The sequence below is a fragment of the Sciurus carolinensis genome, chromosome 15, assembly GCF_902686445.1.
Source record: "Sciurus carolinensis chromosome 15, mSciCar1.2, whole genome shotgun sequence".
NCBI classification, from domain to species: domain Eukaryota; kingdom Metazoa; phylum Chordata; class Mammalia; order Rodentia; family Sciuridae; genus Sciurus; species Sciurus carolinensis.
The window spans coordinates 65,441,967-65,448,795 of record NC_062227.1 but is presented as its reverse complement, the minus strand read 5'-3'; positions in this window follow the sequence as shown (position 1 = coordinate 65,448,795).

Sequence of the window (6,829 nt, the reverse complement as noted above, 5' to 3'; positions counted from 1 at the left end):
TTTGCTATTTTCTTCATTGATCTCAGATAATAAGTAGATTTTCATTTTGCAAATAGGCTCTGATCTGCAATAGAACTTCTTTATCTGTCATCTGCACTTTGCCTTAGGTGACCTGCCTCCTGTGGAATCAACACATAGAAGGAAAACTGGAAAAATAGAAATGACAATTGTTAAAATTTACTCTTGCTGGTAATGAAAAGTACATATTAAAATAATGTATTTGATGTTTTCACCTCTGTAACCAAATGTTGGCAAAAGTATAGTTAAGCTGGAACTCTTAGTAATTTTTAGTTACTCAATTTTTAAAAAAAAAATTTTTTCCCAAATACCATTTAGCCTAAGTAAACTGGGTTTGAGTCTTGGCTGTGCCACTTACTAGAGGTGGTTTTCAGTGTCGTCATAAGACTTAGCTTACATGGTTGTTAGCATTGTAAAAGAGAGTCTTCATAAAGAGATTTCAAAAAGTAGCATACTAAGCTAATAAACCCCTCTTCTATAAACATAAAGAAATGCTGGGTAAAAGATTTAAATACATAGATGAGTTTGAAAGAAATCAGAACTTAAAGATTGATTAGGGAGCTGGACAGCGGCAAGGGTAGCAGAAACTAAACTATATAAACCCTGATACTATGATTGAGAATATGTTCAATTGGGGCTTTAGGCACCTGACTCTGGGCCTGGAAAACTCATTAGGTTTGAACTGAGATACCAGTAGAGTTAGGACCCTGGAATACTAATAGATACCAGTAGGGTTAGGACCTTCAGTGAAAGTGGGCTTACAGAAACTCTTATACCCTGATGACAAGAGAAAACATAACAATCTTCTCTCCTTGGGATTCTGGATAGGGAACAAAATTCTCTGTAAGAAAATAAAGACCTAGCCTCATGCTTTATGCCATTATAGCATCCAAATGACCTGCATGGTGTGGAATTTTCCAAGCCAAAGCTAAATTAGTTCTGGTCTGGTAAATTCCAGGAGGAGGCAAAACAAAAGCACTCTTCAGCAATAATTCCACAACAAAAGCACATCGGACAACCACAGAACATCTAGTCCTACTGAAATGAGCTCTAAAAATTATATGCCAAACAAGAAAAATGTGAAAGAAATAGTAAATAGAAAACTTGGCACCTCGAAGGATCTGGGGTAATAGAACAGTAACAAAGAAAACTAATATGTACACTGTAAATGACTTTAAAAGACTGAGGAGTTTAAGAATAGAAATTATAAGGAAGGAATGAATACTGAAAAATAAGAAGTCCCAAAGAACCACCCAGATAACTTAAAATATGGGCAGAGGATTAAATTTAGATAACAGATTGACACTGCTAAAAAAAAAAAAAAAGGATTAAATATAAGAGTTCTGAAAAAATTTCAGAGCAGCACAGATTAAAATGGAAAATGTGATAAACTGGCAGTTGATAGAGAAGTATGATAATATACATCTACCAGGGGTACTAGAAGGAATAGGGAGAATCATGAGAGGACTACTCATAGAATTTTCCAGAACTAAGTCTATAGGAGATTGGAAGGTAGGGTTGGGGGAGCTTCCCACAGACATTATCTGAATCATTAGATGCTTGCTGTGGTGTGAATGTTTGTGTTGCTCTAAAATTCATATTTAGAAATTCTAACCCCCAAAGTGATGATATGGGGGCCAACCTATGCTAGGCAAAGTGGCATGAACTAAAGTCTGGAGTTAAGAACAGTGTTGTTTATCTGAGATCCTATAAGTGACCCTGTTATGCCAGAGAATAAAGGGGTAATGATGATTGGCTCTCAAGCCTCTATAGGCTGTTTAAAGAGATTGGACTTCATCTGAAAGGTAGTGAGAAACCATGAAAATTTTAAGCAATGGAATATTTCATTTCAAACATTGCAATCCGGTTGCTTCATGGAGAATGTATTGGAGGGAAACTTACGAGATAGTCGCCTTGCTCCCTGTGGAAAATGGTGGCCTGATAAAGGCCAAGACAGTGAAAACTGGAAAGTAGAAAACTTACGACAATAGTGGAGATAAAGCTAATGTGTTGTCTTAGTCCATACAGGCTTCTATAACAAAATATCATAAATTAAGTAGCTCATAAGCAACAGATTTATTTCTCAGTTCTAGAAGACGGGGAAGTCCAAGGTCAAGGCACTGGCGACTTGGTGTCTGGTGATGGCTTGCTTCGTAGATAGTAATCTTTGTGCTAGTCCTCACATGGCAGAAAGGGCAAGGGACCTCGCTTAGACTTCTTTAATAAGGGCACTAGTCTGGTTCATGAGGACTCCACCCCTATGACTTAATCACCTCCAAAGCCCCACCCCCATACATCACCTTGGGGGTTAGAATTTCAAAATATGAATTTTAGAGCAACACAAACATTTAGACTATAGCAGGCAGCTAATGATGATTCATAGGGAAAGCAAATGAGAAGGAAGAATGTGGGATACTGTTCTCTTTTGTGGCTCAAGGAATTGGATGAACGGTGGCATGCCCTAAAATAGGGAACCCAGGAAAAAGAGTGGGAGTTGAGGGGAGGGAAGAAGTTGAGTTCCATTCGTGACCTGGAATTTGATGCAATTATCCAAGTAAAAATAATAAGGAAACTTGGAGTCAGGAGAGCTCCATGCCTCGATTTTTTTAAATTTTTTTTTTTAGTTCATTTTAGTCACACAATATTAGAGTTCATTTTGACACAATTATTCAAGCATGGAATATAACTTGCTCTAATTCAGTCCTCAGTACTTGCCCTTTCCCTCCTCTCCTCCCTCCCCCTGCTCCCTTTCCTCTACTGATAGCATGCCTCAATTTTGTGATTTGTAAGATAGATTTGTAATAGCACCATGAACAGAGTCTACAAACAGGATGCCTGTGCCCAGTAAATGTCAGCTGTTATTATTTAATGGGACTGAACTGGAGCACTGCACCCTAAGCCTTTTGGCTCTTTCTCTGCCTGCTCGTGAGTTGTTGGTAAGGGAACAGTCCTCAACAGAGTTGAGAGTCCTTAAGTTTCTCAGATCCTTGCAAGTCCAGCCAGCTGCCTGCTCAGCTCCCACAGGCCTTTGTTCTTCCTTCTCTCTTTTCCTCTGAACCCCTTTTGTTTCCATTGGGTCCTGCAGCCCCGGATGGCCCCATGCCCCTTTGTTGGCCATCACTCCTCATTCTTCTGGCTCTGCCATTGCTGCCATGTCAGCTCAGCAGCACCACCACTTCTGCCCTGTTCCATCCTGCCTGCCAGTGCCTGTTAATGCTCTGGGCATAATTACCCACTCCTCCCGTGCACTGCAGCCACTCTGCAATCTGGTCAGGCACCTCTCGGCTGCCATTGCCCACAGAAGCAACATAGGCTTCCAGGAGCCAGGCCAGAGGGGCTGTGTTGAAGTTCTCCAGAAAAACAGGACCAATTCCTCTTAAAAAGGAATTGTCTCATGACTGTGGAGGCTGAGAAGCCCAATGATCTGCCATCTATAACCTGGACACCCAGTAACCCGTGGTGTAGTTCAAAGGCCTGAGAGCCAGAGAGTTAATGGTATAGATTTTATCCAAGTCTGAGGCCTGAGAATGGAGAGTGCTGCGGGCAGGTGAATATCAATGTCCCAGCTCAAGGAGTCAGACAGAGAGAAAATTCAAGCTTTCTCAGGCATGTTTAGGCCCTCACAGATTAGACTGATACCCACCCACATTAAGGGTCATCTGTTTTACCTAGTCCACCAAGTCAAATGCTAGTCTCTTCCATAAACAGCCTCGCAGGCACACCTGAAATAACGCTTATCCAGATATCTGGACAGCCAATGACCTGAACAAGTTAGCTCAAAAGACTATCATCGGTGGTTTGTTAGCACAAAATACTACAACAGGTGGTTTGTGGCCAAATGAAGAATGACTTTCTTCCATCTGCAAGTTACTGTCTGCCAAGAAAGTACAAAAGCAGTAATATGAGGGCCCCAGTGCCAGAGTTCTCAGAACAGTTGTTAACTCTTAATTACAGGTTCATCTTTACAGGAAAGAGCCATAAGGCATTCATGGCCCTTGACCAGAGTGAGCCTGAGTAACAGACACCATATTCAAAATGTCATGCCTGAGAGAGAACACTGTGTGACAAGTTCAGATGTCTCCTTCGTTGAGTTCTCTTCTAAGAGCTTCCTTAGTGCTTCTTGCAAATAGTCTAAGCAGGCCACCCCACAGTTGATACAATTTGCTAAATACATCTGCACTCCAAGCATGGGCACAGCTCAGGTCAAACTGGTCAGCCCACTGTGTCTACAATAAATTAGAAAATTAGTCTTTGGTTCTCAGCCCATCTTTTCTTCTATGTGGAACCAACATGGAGGTTTATAACCAGATCCTGGAGACCAGCCTGTCCTGCTGAGAATAACAACCATTGAGTTTCATACCAACTCACCATTCTCTACCTGCATGGAAGTTCTGTGACAGGATACAGAACAGAATACAGTTATTACCCCACCAAGAAGTGACCTGTGTGAGCTGAAATAGACCAGTCACCAAAGTATTGACCAGAGAAATGCTTTATGGATCTTGAAACAATGTCAGTATATCATTACTGAATATTATTAGAAGATTGGAAGGGTCAATTTGAGATGCATTTCTTAAAAATGGTCACTTTGAGAGAGAGAGTTAAGATGTGCTGGGCACCCACAGCATCCCAAATGGTCTTACAACCTTTTACAACATTACACCTGTTCAGGATGGTTCCGAAAAGGATCTTTAAGTCCTGTAATTCAATGAAAATTTTCCTGTTGTGATTGAGAAATCTCTTTGCATATCCAGTGTATAACTGTGGGTTTGTAGCTACAAAAATATTAACCAGAACTCTGTAGAAATGAAAAGACTCATGCTATTTGACCTGTCATTTCAATACAGTTCATTAATTATGTAGAAAGTGTCTGACATAAGAACCACTAACATTTTTCCAGTAGGTAGTCATTCTGATTAGGATGACATATTTAGTTCGCTCTTGGCTTTTATCATAGTTCTTCTAATTCCTAAAATTACCTCTTGTCCCTGTTAGAACAGAGATAGAGAGTCCATTCCAATGGTAGCATCTTTAAGTCACCTCTACACTTAGCACTCGGTGATCTTTTTTCCCCTGTCAGTTCTACTGATCTTTATGAAGTTTAACTGCATGGTTACATCTGGGATGCTCTTGCACCATCCACAAAGGGGGTGTGACAACTGAGCCAGGACAATCTAGTGGCCATGATTTCCTCAGAGAGGGTGAAAAAAGAAATGAGACCACAAACCGACCTTAATTACAGGAACAGAATTAAGCTTTAATGTGAAAAGAAAAATCCTAGCAGAAGGACCTAAGTGGATTTGTGCTGTTTGAATGTGATATCTTTCTAAAATTCTGTTCCACTAATGGGATTATTGCTTCTCTAGTAAATTCTCTGGGTCAGATGCCATCACATTTTCCCAGATGCATTAAGTCAGAACTAATCACTGTTTACAAAAGTGATCCATTAAATCGGGATGAGAAATGATTTTTTTTTTTTTAAACTATCTAGCAGTCTTATTCTTGGGAGCTAGCAAAGAAGCCAATGACCCCGGTGGCTTGATTTGTAAAGCACCAAGGGTGTATGCCTACTAAAGTTAACACTCCAGGTGTCCCCTACTCTCTCAGGTAGTAACTTGAGTACTGCTGTTAAAAGGGAATTGCTTAAAAATAAGTCATTAGACCTAATCACAATATTCATTCATTTCCCCCTAAGATTCATATCAACTACTTCATTACATGCAGAGCATGATTCTCAGAGATGGGAATGCAAAAGTGGACAAAACTGCATCTGCATCTCACAGAACTTTCATTCTTATTGAATAGGTGGAAAGTAAACAATGAAATCAATGAAAATAAAGAGTCTTTGTTTCACCATAAATTATCCTTGTTTGTTTTTCATATTGAGGCGTTTTAGCAGCATTTTAAAACAGATGAATAAAAGATAAGTCAAAGAGAAAGCAGATCTTAAAAATATAAAGCAAGCGTTTTAAGCAAAATCCAAATTAAATGAGTCCATACAACCTGAGGGATGGTCATCTCTTCGGAGAGGGCTTGTGCCTTCTGAGAAATATTGAGTCTAGGTTACAAATAGGTTGTAGTTCTTCCCTCCCACCCCTGTCCCTCCAGGAATGCTTTAACTAGAAACATCCTAGCATAGATCAAAATCTTAGCCATACTCAATTCTTAACTTGACCTGAAGAAAACCACAGCCAGAGAGAATCTGTGGCATTGCAAAACATTGTTAAGGTTGTATCTAGGCACAGCAGTGAGCTTAGGTAGAGCACCCGGGAGGTGGACTTTATACAGGGGGGAATGTGACCCTGCTTATACTGATAACTCGGCTCACACATGTTCTTCCCTCCAGATCAGAATCTTGGAGGTACTAAGTGTATCTTTTCCAGGTGGGAGTAGCTCCTGTGCAGAAGGCTAAGCCATTGTCCAGTGTGGACTAAGGACCATGGTTAGTGCTTTAGTTCCACCTGCCTCGGTAGTATATTTATGTGTGGGACACAGTCACTGCTGAAACAATACAAAATTCAAGGAAACCAAAAAGCAAATCTTTGTACAAAGTCTAGCGAGATAAAATATGGACTTTGCTTAATGAACTATTCCAGGTTTTTAGCCTCAATGGACTCAGATTTCAATGGCATGTTGTGTTCAAGGGTTAGAATTTGGAAATTTCACAACAGCTATATAATCAGCTCTGTTGAATGTAATCAAGACAGGATTCTTGATGAAGCCCTGCTGCATCAAGAATTGATAATTTAAAGTTCAGGGGCTAGGATATAGCTTGAGTGGTAGACCACTTGCCTTGCATGAATAAAAACCT